The following is a 15,000-nucleotide window of genomic DNA, read 5'->3' on the forward strand; positions in this document are numbered from 1 at the left end:
TCAAATAACACGGGAATATCAGATAACACTTTATTATCGAATAATACGTAACACCATACCGACACCATGCCATTACGATTTTACACCACAACAGATCCCCCTTTACGCATACGTTATTTGAATACCATATAACAAGAAAAAAAAACTTTTGTGTGAATCGCTAAAGGAACAAAAGAAAAAAAAATGAACAGCTAGCACGTGGACACCGCGTGGAGGTGAGGAGAGACCAGCGTGCGTGAGTGCGTGCGTGTGTACATGTGCGTGTGCGTGTGTGTGTGTGTGCGTGGATGAAGCAACAGGAAACGTTGGTCTTTAGCCTTGCCTGACCTCTGCATCTGTTTTGATTGATACTAATTAGCGCTCTGGGGTTAGTTATACTTCGTCTTCATCGCCACTGTTGTTACTGTGACTTGTGTGATATTATTGCTGTGGTTATTGCGGTTATTACCATTGCTAATGAAGTTATCATAAGAACTATGTATGTTATCAAGATACCCCCCCCCCCACCGACTGCTGTTGTAATTAATACTCTATTGTGATCGCCAATACTTGTATTACTACGGTAGTATTTTTGTAACGTCTACTAGTAATACTATTACTACTATTACTACTTCTGCTACGGCTACCTACAGGTACTGCAACTGGTACGATTATTCTACTACATTTACTACGAGTATTTCACTTTTTTTACAGCCTCTAAATCAGACTATTCATAATCATCATCATTATTCATTCTCCAACTGTTTAAACAACTCGTCCGTATGCCTTGATAAAAATATATACCATTTAAAAAAATGCAAAAATAAAGGAAAATGAATGTTTAAAAAAAAATAACAAAAATGGGGGAGAACAAAACAAGATGAAAATAATGAAGAAAATACTATAAAGTTTTCTAAAAAAAAATCAATAAAAGGAAATAATTTGAAAAAGTCGAAAGTGCGTGCCAATTCTCCCTTGACGGAACGAACATGAAAGAAAGTGAGAGTCATTTTGTGCGACCTGGAGTGCGTGTGGGGCGAGCGTGGGGAGAGGAGCGGCGTGTTTTGGTGCGTAGCTTCGCAAGGGGGGGGGGGAGGGAGAGAGGGAGGGAGGGGGATTAGGGGAAGGGAGGCGGGCGAGGGGGAGGAAGGGAGGGAGGAGGGCGAGGGGGAGGTAGGGAGGGAGGAGGGCGCAGGGGGATGGGAGGGAGGGAGGAGGGCGCAGGGGGATGGGAGGGAGGGAGGAGGGCGCAGGGGGATGGGAGGGAGGGAGGAAGGGAGGAGGGCGGAGAGCGGGGGGAGGGAGGCGGAGGGAGGGAGGAGGGCACAGGGGGATGATGGGGAAGGAAGAGATTGAGGAAGAGGGGCCGGGGCAAGGGAGGAAGGAAGAGGGAGGGATGGAGAGAGGGAGGGTCATGTGGGGGAGGGAAGGGAGGGTGCGGAGAAGCGCGCGCTGCCAGACGTAAAAATAAAATCGTGGGTTGACTTCGGTGGCGAGGGGGGTGTCGAAGGTATGTCTATTTTGTTTGTTTGTTTATTGGTCCGAGGGAATATGATCCCTGCAATTCCATATTTGAGGTAAAAATCATCTTGCAACAAATAGAGAGTATAACTAAGTACAGTTGTTATTACGGCACACGAGTAGAAAGTGTTTTACGGTGTTTTTTCCCCCTCTCTTTCTATTTTACGATCTCTCTCTCTCTCTCTCTCTCACGTGTTTCTTTTTGCAGATGCACAGTTGTGATTATACACCAGCTGTAGCGCACGGTTGCCACGAGCGCCGGTAATCTTATTATTCATTAAAGAGCAACCATTTGATATTTCCATTTGTGTCTGCGAGTCGTCAGAGGATAAGCTAGACTTGACATGTTACAGTACAAATACATTATGAGACCAATTGGACCCTATGAACAGTCACGAAAGGAGACGGTCTGGCACACGAAATGTTATGCTGCGGTTAAACGGGCTATGCTGTCGTGTAAATGATTATGCTTTCTTTCGAGCCGTCTGGATGGCCCTTCAGCAATCATGGTGTCACGAAAGTTGTCACATCTCTCTGCCATGCTGTCATGAGAACGTGCAGATACGGTGTTGGTAGAGGTTTTATTTTATCTTAACAAGACTGTATGAGGGATGGACACTTTGATGGACATAAGTGGTAGTTTTCTTCTCAGTGGTATTTTGTTGTTGGAAGAGACTTTTGAATACTTAGAAAAAAAAAATAAAGAAAAAAATAAGAGCCTCATTATGGCCATGAATTTTGTTGCCAACTAACAGCAAAGTCTACTGCTGTTACCGCTGTTGCTACAACTTCTACAACTGCGACTTCATTTCTGAGTAGTTCCGTCTTGATAACAGCAATAAAGTGCTAAATGAATGAACTTGTAAGTTGGAATTATGCACTTTAATGCAGACACGCACACAATTGTGCAAGTGTGTAGTGTATACGTGTGTATATTGACTTATTACTTAGAATTACGAAATATTTAAATTTTAAAGAACAGATGCTAGTGAACGCGTAAATCCCCCTAAATCACGGATGCATTAACAAAGAAAATAAGTATAATGGGCTATAACATTAATAAACCAAAACAAGAGAAAAATTCGTATTAAAAAGTTAATTGAAATAGACATAGAAGGAATAGAGAGGGAAAGAGTTAAGCCAGTGTATTGTATATTCTACAGTAAGGAAGACTGTTCGCGAAAAAGTCCCTGGTGTTGGTGAGTCAGACCGTCGAATGACTCACACCTTTTTTGGGCAACGGATGAACACTAGGTAAATTATGGATGTAGATGTACCTTTTCGGGCGTGTGTCCATGTGTGTACAGACATCCATGATGCGCGCACACACACATACACACACACACACACACACACACACACACACACACACACACACACACACACACACACACACACACACACACACACACATAAACACATACACGCACGCACGTGTCTCATCCCATTCTCGGTAAGCATCTAAAAAATATGTGTTCATTTGTGTACAGGCATCCATGGTGCGCACTCACGCACGCACGTGTCTCATAACCCTCTTGGTAAACATCTAAAAAATAGATTGGTTATACAAAAATAACCCAAATTTCGACATTCATTCCTCCATTGCAACAGATGAATATGATAAGCAGATGAACAAACAAATGAATGCATGCAAGCAGGCCCAGCAGGACAGCCTCCTCCACGGCCTCCTGCTGCTTCCACACTCAAGCTCAGGAGACAGACTCAAGCACTACCAACAGAGGCGGCTCAAACACTCCACATTGCTTGAGTCTGCATGCTGCTTGATGGAGATCCTTGCTGCCTCCTCCGAATGCCTCCATCTCTTTCTTTGAATTTCCTCCTCTCATTTTTCCGTCTCAATTCCTCTTTATCTTTTTCTTTCTCTTCTCTCTGTGTTTTTGCTTCCTTCAATCGTCTGATTTCTCTGTCTCTCTCTTTTTTTTTTTTCTTTCTTTCTCTTCTCTCTCTGTTTTATGCTTCCTTCTTTCCTAGTTTCATCAATCTTACGCTTTCTTGCACTTTCTTTCTCTTTCTACGTCTTTCGTTTCCTCATCCCCCTATCTTCTAACCTTTTAGGTTCGTTCTTCATTCTGTTCTTTCTCCATCTTTTAGCGCCCCTTCCCCGCCTCCTTCCTGTTTATGCACTCCATTCTTCCCTGCAGATAACCTCACTGTTATTTCCCCCTACCCTGTTTTTGGCCTCTCCTCTTTTTTTTTTTTCTTTCTCTCTCTCTCTCTCCTTACTCCCCTCTTCGCCTCTTCCTCTGTCTTTCCTCCTTTACTCCCTACTCATGGCACTTCCCTCAGAACCTTTCCCTTTGTTCCTTCAAGTTTCCCCTCTGAACTCATGGTTTTCCCTCTGACGCCCTGACGTTTCCCATGAGATCGAGAGAAAGACCCGTCCATGAGCACGTACGTACGCATTTTACAAGAAAAACGAGAACACACAGAAAATAAAAAAATAAAACTACTGTTTTAAGTCTCATGCAGTACCCAGTGACCCGGGAACCTGCCACCGCCTATATGGTTGACTTCCTCACATAAGGTCATAGGATTGCCGACCCTAAGCGATTGACATATAATTCTTCTGCCAGTTACTGGGTGCTCGGGGGAAGCTTGCCATATTTACTCTTAAGATTAGTCGCTATGGAGCCATGGATGGGAGGGAGTTGGTATTGTCTTGTATCATTGAACTTGGTACAAGTGCAACGTGACGCAACTGCTTAGCTGGTCTCCTACGTTGTTGCTAGCATAGAATTTCGTTGAATATATATTGGTTGAGTGAGCACGCTTCTGTAGCCACGTAATGGGTACAACTGTCTATATTGGCAATCATTAATCAGCTCACTATTTTCCTTTTTTTTTTGAATTAGTCGTTTGCCACACTTTGGGTACATCTGCGGAAAGTGTGTGAGCGTATACACGAACACACTCTCACTCACTCACTAACTCACTCACTCACTCACTCACTCACTCACTCACTCACTCACTCACTCACTCACTCACACACACACACACACACACACACACACACACACACACACACACACACACACACACACACACACAAACAAACAAACAAACAAACGCACACAAACGCGCAAAGAAAAGGGGAGGGCCTCTTAACTTGTGCCCTACATAGACTACCTGTTAAGCCTTTCCCCATTTCATCAAACGCATCGCGCCCCCGTCCTTCCTCGGTCATTTCCTTGTTTCCATGACCAGCTTCCATGATGTAAATTTGATATTCATGATATTCACATACACGAGCAAGTCAGGTACAAAGATTTATGTGTATTTTCTTCTTTTTCTTTGTTTCTTCTTTCTCGATTTCTCTCGCTTATTGGATAGCTTTAAAAGTGGCGTATATCCTATATATTTTTAATTTGATGTTGTTTATTATTTTAGCAATTTAGGGCATATTTTTAAAACACACACGCTCACCCTCGCCTGCGTGTGTATACACATTTTGCTCACGTCCATGCAGTTCATGAATTCATGCAAACTTACCAGAGCACACATAACCGTCCCTCTTTTCCCTTTTGGCGACCTGACCTTTGCCTCGGCGCCAGAGGGTTTAAATATTTCCATTAAAGAGCGCAGTCCTCTGAGTCATGCATTAGGTCAGCGAAGCAGCCCGTATAATGGGTTATCAAGAAGCAAGGCAGGGTGTTACAGGTCGACGGCGGCCGTAGCATAGAGTTTGGAGGGATCAATATTTAGCGCGTGGGAGAACCCGAGCCCACGCGCGCGCGAGGGTTAGAGAGAGAGAGAGAGAAAATGGGAGGAAGAGAGAGAGAGGGGAGTGAGAGAGAGAGAGAGAGAGAGAGAGAGAGAGAAGGACCGAGCGTGCGAGAGAGGCCAGCCCTTACCCCGCCACCAGGCTCTAGTTGTACACTATCACTCAGAGGGGAACCATCGTGCGTCCTTCCTCCGAGTTCACGCGCGTCCCACGGTCTGTGGCGGCGTTTAAATGACGTATTTCACGATGCTCGAGTGTTCTGCCGGAGCCTTGTGATGTCCTGCAGGCGGAACCTAGTGCCACCAGGAGCCGCTGAGTCGTCCGGCCTCATGATAGGCCTGTAGAAGCCGTCTTGGATACCTTGTTTTTCTAAGTAAGGTGACAGGCAGTGCGAGGGAACGCGGAGCTCGATGTCTGGCCTCCTGTGCAGTCTCTGGGTGGTCGGGGGGCGAGGGCTTGCCACAGGGCGTTGTGGCGCTGGGCTCTTGAGGGCGTAAGGAGATGAAACGTTCCCGCGGGCGTGATGACAAGGTGCAGACGGGGGCGGAGGGGAGGCGCTGGATCCGACGGGGAGATCGCGAGAGGGAGCCAGGTGAGGGCGAGGTGGCGGCACATTCCGCGAAGGCACTGCGGCGCGGGAGGGATGTGCGTCTGAGGGCCTTCGAGTGCCTTTGTGTGTCTCAGGTGATCCTTGCGTTGGCATTTTTGTGCGAGTTTGAGCAGGAAAGGAAACGGGAATTGTGGACTTCTGCGAAAAGAACAACAAAAGTGAAATCCTTGTTGTTGGGTAAACGTGGGTGTGGGGAGGAAGAGTTATGGGTGAAATGAAACAGATGGTCAGGGAAGAAAGGAAGAAACGCACAAAGAACAGATAATTGGACGTAATCACAATGGCAAGTGACGGTAATTAGTTGAAAGAGAATGAGAAAGTGGATAGTGACGTCATTAGTGGAAGAAGTATAAACAGCCTATGAAATAAGATACCATCATTCAGGAAAAACAAGAAAACAATAATAACGAAGATCAAACCAAATCAAATATCTCAAAGAAGACTCACAAGACAAGTAATCACCATTGTTTACTTAGTCCTCTCTTACAAGAGTTTCTTACAGAAGATGGATGGAAAAGGAGAGAGTGGAGGAATCGAGAGTGATAAAACATAGATAAAAGCTAAACAAAGGTAGATAGGAGAACATCTGCAAGACTCTATACTGGAAAGAGTGAGGAAGTGGAAAGACGTGAGTGTGTGTGTGTGAGAGAGAGAGAGAGAGAGAGAGAGAGAGAGAGAGAGAGAGAGAGAGAGAGAGAGAGAGAGAGAGAGAGAGAGGAAGAGAGAGAGAGAGAGAGAGAGAGGAGAGAGAGAGAGAGAGAGAGATAGAGAGAGAGAGAGAGAGAGAGAGAGAGAGAGAGAGAGAGAGAGAGAGAGAGAGAGAGAGAGAGAGCCAGTCTGTAGCATTTTGTCAATAGACCAGGAATGCCTTGGGCCGGCAGCTGTATGCTCACGGGTCATGCAAGGTGCTAGGTAATAGATACTAGGGACTGATTAGCATGTCTCTATGCTGTGGCCATGCTTCAATATCAGTCCATCCCAATCACATGCTTTTAGAATCTAGTTTCCTAGTGTGTTGTTGTTTTGGAGAGAGAGTGAAATGTGTTTTTGATGTTTTTCTTCTGCCTCTCTCTCTATCTCTCTCTCTCTCTCTCTCTCTCTCTCTCTCTATCTCTGTCTGTTTGCCTATTTCTCTCTCTCTCTCTCTCTCTCTCTCTCTCTCTCTCTCTCTCTCTCTCTCTCTCTCTCTCTCTCTCTCTCTCTCTCTCTGTGCCTATCTATCTCTTTGCTCTCTCTCTCTCTCTCTCTCTCTCTCTCTCTCTCTCTCTCTCTCTCTCTCTCTCTCTCTCTCTCTTTCTCTCTTTCTCTCTTTCTCTGTATCTATCTATCTCTGCCCCCCTCTCCCTCTCCCTCTCTCTCTCCCTCCCTCTCCCTCTCCCTCCCTCTCCCTCTCCCTCTCCCTCTCCCTCCCCCTCCCCTCCCTCCCTCCCTCCCTCCCTCCCTCTCTCCTCCCTCCCTCCCTCCCTCCCTCCCTCCCTCTCCTCCCTTCTCCTCCCTCCTCCCTCCCTCCCTCCCTCCCTCCCTCCCTCCCTCCCTCCCTCCCTCCCTCCTCTCTCCCTCCCTCCCTCTCTCCCTCCCTCCCTCCCTCTCTCCCTCTCTCCCTCTCTCTCAAGTCTCAAATCAATTTCTAGTGAATTTTCCTATTACGAATGAACATGTAAAATTTCCACTTTTTCAGATGAATATCTAATAACAAGGATTACGAAATACTAATCTTTTAACCTCATTTATGTTGTATCCCACCAAAAAAAAAAAAAAAAAAAAATCAAATCTGTCCCTCACGTAGGCAATATTCTTTTGAAAAGATCACAGAAAGGGGAACTGGTTACCATGGCAACGTGGCTCAGTTACCAATAAGCAGGTCGTGCATGTGGTCTCCAGGTATAAAAGAGAATAATGATATAATACAGGGCAATAAAAGTAGACTGATAAGAGGAGGGAACAGGTCAACAAGAGGGAAGGAGGTCAAAGCTTGGAGAATATGATTTCCTGCTTCTTGTAATCTCTCTATCTATCTATCTATCTATCCATCTATCTATTATCTAAAACACACACACACACACACACACACACACACACACACACACACACACACTACACCACACCACACCACACCACACCACACCACACCACACCACACCACACCACACCGCACACAAGCTTAACAAATGACTATACTTGAATATGTCCCCTTTCCCCCCCCCCCTCCCTCTCCCCCCCCCCTTCCCCCCAAAAAATTCGGCTACCTATAATTATGTCTCAGAGTCTTTTGTTTGGCGATTGGCAATTTACCTGTCCCATGCATTACGGCGGAGATGCAGAATGATCGTTACAGACTTCCACGGACGGCGCTGCCTGGCGTACGAGCGAGCGGACGGTCGGACGGGTGAACGGGAGGGGAGGGGGAGAGAGGTAGGGGAGGGGAGGGAGGTAAAGGGGGGTGAAGAGGGGGAGGGGACGGGTGGTGAGAAGGGGGAGGGAGGTAGAGGGTGGGAGGTGGAGGGCGGAGGGAGAAGGTAAGGGTAAAAGGAGGGAAGGGGATAGGAAGGAAACAAGGACGAAGGGAAGGGAGGAAGGGTGGGGGGGGGGGAGGTTGAAGGACGGGAGGGAGTTTGTTTTGACGCAGCCGATTCTCTGAGGGTTTTCGCTTTTTGGGGAGAGATCGAAACCTCGGCGGTGGGAATTGCAGAAAGCGTCGTCAGCGTTTTCTGCAATGCTTCGTTATTGGGTTCATATTGGTTTAGTTTTGTGTCTTTATTTATTTTTTTTTTTTTTCGCCAATTTAGTGGTAAATTATATTGCTGTGCTGTCCATTACCGCCCCCCTCCTCTCACTCTCTACATATATATATATATATATATATATATATATATATATATACATATATACATATATATTTAATGTATATATACATGTGTATATATTCATATATACACATACATATACAGTTTATACATATATATGTGTGTGTATGTATACATACATACCTACATATAGACTTATATACGCATAAATATTGTTTTCCTCATCTCTCCCCTTTTCTCTCTCATTCCCTCTCTTTATAATTAGCTCCAGCGGTTGAGTTTTCTATATACATTTACACATAGAAAATCACTTTAAGGAATGAGGTTGTTGTTGTTCTCGTTAAACTCTTAGGTTCCGGCGACAAAATGCCGTGAAGTGCCGTCTCGACCTAGATCTCTCACTCTACTGTGCTATTTTTACCACGAACTTTATTTCTCCCTGAGAGTCTCACGTGAAGACATCGCCGATAATAGTATATTTACAGTAGTCATGGATCACAGGTAGCGAAATATCAACGATAGCCACGGTCGAATTTAGAAATTAAAAAAAATAAAAAAAATAATAAAATGTCGTTTCTAATACGCATTACGATCGACACAATTGAACACAACACGGTTATTGAAGTTGTTGACAATGTCGGCTGATTTATCATAATATTTACTGATTAATATTTAATATCAGGGGCTGACGTCACGAGCCAATGCTGGCCAGAGTGAAGGCGAGGGACCAAAATACGATACCAGCCTTGAGTAAGAATAGTCCTGAAAATGTTTATTACTAGTCATGGCACTGGACGCGACAGGTTAAAATCGTCGGACCAAAACGAAGCACCGGAATTCAGGGACCCTCAGTATAAAATAATTTTCTTCAGCATTATTATTGAAGGGGAGAAGGATGGTGAAATGATAGTGCAAAATGTGTAAAGATGGTTGAATTCTTGCGGTTTCCGACACCGAGTACTGCGGCCGGCCAGTGAGAGACACTGCGCATATGTGAGTGCGCAGTTTTATATTCAGCTCGCCTTCACTCCTCTGAGAACATCTGATCCTTCAAGCAAAACGCTTTCCCCTTTTAATGCTATTGGAAAGGCTTGCATGTAAAATTACGTTTTTTTCAGGAGGGGTTGGTGCATGATCGTGGATATGTATCATGATTCTGCACTACAGTATAAAATTGTTGCATGGCATATGAGTATGATTATGGTTTTCTATACAGTTACTATATAGGCTGAGGTGTTGATGTATAGATATATATGTCTATTTACCTGCTTGTCTATATGTATATAGATAGATAGATAGACATATATATATAATATATATTTATATGTATATATATACATATATAATGTATATATATAATGTATATATAATAAATATAAACATATCTATATGTGTGTGTGTGTGTGTGTGTGTGTGTGTGTGTGTGTGTGTGTGTGTGTGTGTGTGTTGTGTGTGTTTATGTATGTATATATATATAGATAGAACGATATGTATGTATGTGAATATATATTTACACATACATATATGTGTATGTATATATATGTGTGTGTAATCATATATATATATATATATATATATATATACACATATATACATACATGCATACATACAAACATAAATATAGCACAAAACAGGTTATATAGTAAAGGTAAAAACGGACAGAAACTTGAGCCTCCGTAGCTGAGCCGCAAAACGTGATCTGGTCTGAGTTCCCTCGCGCTCTAGCTTCCATTGTTAACTGCAACGCGATACTTTTCCACCAATGTAAACCAATTTCGAGAGATCTGAGATTTGAAATTGATAGTTAAAAAAAAAAAAAAGAGCCAAGGACTGATTCTATTCCCATGGCGAGCTATTGATTCATGCATGAGTAAATAGATCGATTGTCAGAGCGTTTGGTGCATAGCGGAATATCGCTACACATAGCGTGTCGCACGACCCTTCAGTAAGTATTCGCTGTTAATATTCGCTGTAGAATTACGCCGAACGAAACATTTAATTTCTTCTTCTCTTTCCTCCCAATCCTCAAGGTCAAGAAGAACGTTCAAGGAGACGACATAGCATGGCGGTTACAGATGCAAGTTGCTAGGTATCCAATAACGATTCCACACACATATCCTCCCCCAGCCTTTTCCTTGTCGTGTTCAGCGCTCTTTTCTTTCGTCCAGACACAACCGAACGTCAAAAAAAATCAGCCCCCCCCAAAAAAAAAAAAAAAAAAACACACAATTAATATAAAGAACAACCTACCCGTCTCGCTAACTATGAAGATAATCGGAGATAATGAAATGGGAGAGAAAGACTAGAGAGAAATTCTTGCCGTTCCTGGTAACTCCCGCGTTCATTCCGGTGTCGTGGGCTTGGCCTTGAATCGGCGGACCGGGGGGGGGGGGGGGGGGGGGGAGGGGGGGAGGGGGAGTGAACTGCGTGAACCGGGCGTCTGAGGATAAAAATGGATGTTATTTCATGTTGATGAGGTGTGGGTTGTGGTGAAGGAGTTTTTTTTTTGTTTTTTGTTTTCCTAGTGTGTTTTATATTAATTTTGTTTATTTCTTTATTGGGGGTTGGTATGTTTTTCTGAGTGTGTGTCTGAGCGTCGTCAGCGTTGAGGTTGTCGCCGTCGTTGTCATCGTTGTCATATCATCCGTGTCATCGTCAACATCATCATCACCACCACCATCTCCTCTTCCTCCTCCACCTCCACCACCACCACCTCCACCTCCACCTCCACCTCCACCTCCACCTCCACCTCCACCTCCACCTCCACCTCCACCTCCACCGCCTCCACCAACACCTCCACCTCCAACTCCACCTCCACCTCTTCCACCTCCACCTACACCTCCACCTCCTCCACCTCCTTCTCCACCTCCACCTCCATTTCCACCACCACTTACACTACCACCACGACCACCTCCACCTTCACCTCCTCCTCCTCCTCCTCCTCCACCTCCACCTCCACCTCCACCTCCACCTCCACCTCCACCTCCACCTCCACCTCCACCTCCACCTCCACCTCCACCTCCACCACCACCACCACCCCTCCCCCTCCCCCAAACTCCACCCCAGCCCCACCCCCTACATCCCCTAAATCCGAAACCCTGCCCCCCTCCCCTGCCTCCTCCCCTGCCCCCCTCCCCTGCCCCTTCCCCTGCCCCCCTCCCCTGCCCCTCCCCCGCGGCCAGACCGAGTCCGCAGCGCATTAGCATGGCTGGCTCCCTTCCATGGGCGTGCGGGCGGAGATGGTTACCATATCGTGGATAGAATCACGCCGTGTTGCAGTCTCAGTCTCTGCGCCCGCCTACGTTGCAAACCACACTGCAGATGCAACGAAATCAGACGGAGTCGCGACCTCGCTGGCGCTCTTGCTTGCCAGAGGCCGGGTCCTGCTTATAGACTTCCGTTTGGATGTTTTATTTTTCCTTACTGGTATTTGTTGTCATCGTCATCATCAACATCATCATCATCATCATCATCATCATCATCACCATTACCATTACCATTACCATCACCATCACCATCACCATCACTATCACTATCACCTTCATCATCATCATTATCATCATTACCATCATTATCACCATCATCATCATCATTATCATTATCACCATCATTATCCCATCATCATCATCACCATTACCATCACCATCACCTTCATCATAATCATCATCATCATCATCACCATCTAATCATCATCATCATCATTATCATTTTATAATCAGAATTGTTATCATCATCATCATCATCATCATTGTTATCATAAACAGTAATGGTTTCATTCTTAATATTATTTATATACACAAAAATGAAAGTAAAAAGTCTTAGTCGGATCTCACTCATACACGATTGTAAAAGTGAAATGAATTATGTAGGACTTCATAACATACATAATATAATAGTGAAATTACAACATCTGTTATGCGTAGTACATACTATCACGTATAACGTCGATGTTTCTCATTTCGAAAGTGAAACTGTAGTCGGCGAGAGTAAAGCATAATTAGTGTTGTGTGATCTATGCAACGACCACGAGTGTGACCACAGAACATGAGTTTGGTCTTTTTTTTTTTTGTTTTCGTTTTTCGTAAGACGTGTAGCACCTTGAAGAAAAAAGGGGAAGAAATTGTATATGTGGAGATTCAAACTCTCTCTCGCTATATTTATATATATATATATATATATTTTTTATCTCGAGCTTTCTCTTGTCTTCTTGTCTCTTCTCTTCTATTCTCTCCTTCCCTCCCCTGTCCTCTCCTCTCCTCTCCTCTTCTCTTCTCTTCTCTTCTCTTCTCTTCTCTTCTCTTCTCTTCTCTTCTCTCTCTCTCTCTCCCTCGTTCTTGCTCATTCCCACATGCACTAGCAAACAAAAATAAACAAGCAAACAAGAGCTCACACGCACACAAACACACTCACAAACAAATAAACAAGCACTCCCTACGCATACAAACACGCGCACTTGCCACTTAACTCCTTTAAGTGCGTAAGGACTTCCAGCGGCAAATCCAGCCTTTTTTAAATTTGCCTCGTTGTCGAATGTGTTTTAACATTGCCCCACAAAGTTTAGGATTAAGTAAAGTTTGGCGAGGCAAAAGTTTCTTGCAGCTGTACCCCTTAGTGATCCAAGTCCACCCTGAGTTAGATAAAGTTGCCATGAAGTGTCACTCGTGCAGGGTAAACTTAGGTCCTCGTGGAGGCCCGGCGAGGCTGCAGAAGGAGACATCTTGTGGGAGTGAGAGGGAGAGGGGGGGGGGGGGGGGGGTCCTCGGAGAGAAATTGGAAAGACCGCAAGTGAGTTTCTTTCCTTCGAGTTCTTTTGGGATTTGTGAGAGGGATTTGCGAACGATTTCTAATGCTGCAGTGTTGGAGGATCCTGCTCGTGATTGTCATAATCTCGCCGAAACGAAATTCACGTCACGGTCTTCTGATGCTTCCTACTGTTCGTTCTGAGATCTAAGATCATTCTAATTTTCTTTATTAATGGATAAGCTTTTTATATCCAAAGTACACCTCCTATGTTTCACGCAACTTTTCACCACGAAAAAATGAAAGTTCTTAGCAAACCCATTCACGCAATACGACCGCCGTTTCTTGCCATCTAACTACAGCCATTATAACAGTGGTCAAGGGTGAAAGTTACTCCACTGTTGCGTAGTGAAGCAGAGTGTTGCGTGACACAGTGTGTATACTTACAAGAAGATGATAGTGAAGAGGGTGTTCAAGAGTACGAACGACAACCGTTAACGCCGCCGTAACGACTCCATAACTGCGAATCATTCCTGAATCATGTGTCGAAAAAGAGGCTCGGAAAAGGGAGAGACATGAATATGGAAGGAACTTTTCCGAGATTTTAAGGCTTAATCCTCGAGGAAGTTCCACCAGAGAGAGAGAGAGAGAGAGAGAGAGAGAGAGAGAGAGAGAGAGAGAGAGAGAGAGAGAGAGAGAGAGAGAGAGAGAGAGAGAGAGAGAAGGAAAGATGTGTGGAAACCTGGAAACCCTCGGAGTGAAGCCCCTTGGACCCTGTGAGTGTCATTAAGATGTCCCGTACGTCTTTGGGAGATGATGATGTAACGCGGAGGTTTGGCCCTCGGGCTTACCAGGAAGTGCCGTGAGTGTTAATGCTGGGGGGAATGACAGACAGTGACACGGTAACTGTCTACTTTCTCTCTTTCTCTTTCTTTCTCTTTCTCTCTCTCTCTCTCTCTCTCTCTCTCTCTCTCTCTCTCTCTCTCTCTCTCTCTCTCTCTCTCTCTCTCTCTCTCTCTCTCTCTCTCTATCTGTCTATCTCTGTCTATCTATCTCCATCTATCTCTATATATCTATCTATCTATTTATCTCTTTCCCACTTTAATTCCACTTCTTCCTCCCCTCCATCCTCTCTTTTTCTCTCTACCTCCTCTCTCTCTCTCTCTCTCTCTCTCTCTCTCTCTCTCTCTCTCTCTCTCTCTCTCTCTCTCTCTCTCTCTCTCTCTCTCTCTCTCTCTCTCTCTCTCTCTCTCAACTCTCTCTCTCTCTCTCTCCTTCCCTCCCTCCCTTCCTCCCTCCCTCTCACCTTTCCCCTTTCTCCATCTCTCCCTCCCTCCCTCCTTCCTTCCTTCTCTCTTCATCTTTCCCTCCTTCCCTCCCTCTCCATCCCTCCCACTTTCCCGTTATCATTCAGATGTAGATTAGAAAGTACATACAGAAGCGGGCATTAATATCAGAATAGTAAAGCCTTCGCGAGAGTCCTGGAGTGGAGCCATGTAGGTCACCGGCGACCGGCGTGAAGAAAATGGATCTTGGTGCCAAAGGAAAAAAGAGAGAATTATTAATTATTATGTTTTTTGTTGTTGTATTCTAAGTGTAGGTGA

The 15,000-nt window shown here is 44.9% G+C and overlaps 1 protein-coding gene across 2 annotated transcripts in view; it reads left to right on the plus strand.

Moving 5' to 3' along the window:
* Positions 1-15,000, plus strand: part of LOC125040782 — a 35,964-nt gene that overhangs the window by 6,038 nt on the left and 14,926 nt on the right. Inside the window, exon 1 of one of the 2 annotated variants that reach the window (XM_047635509.1) lies at positions 5,389-5,615. The exons of the other annotated variant lie outside the window; for it this stretch is intronic. The gene's annotated coding sequence lies outside the window, so the exon portion shown is untranslated. Of the gene's footprint in view, positions 1-5,388; positions 5,616-15,000 lie in introns of those variants that run through there. 2 annotated transcript variants of the gene reach the window in all.

The sequence above is a fragment of the Penaeus chinensis genome, chromosome 29 (genome assembly GCF_019202785.1).
Source record: "Penaeus chinensis breed Huanghai No. 1 chromosome 29, ASM1920278v2, whole genome shotgun sequence".
In the NCBI taxonomy this organism is placed as follows: Eukaryota; Metazoa; Arthropoda; class Malacostraca; order Decapoda; family Penaeidae; genus Penaeus; species Penaeus chinensis.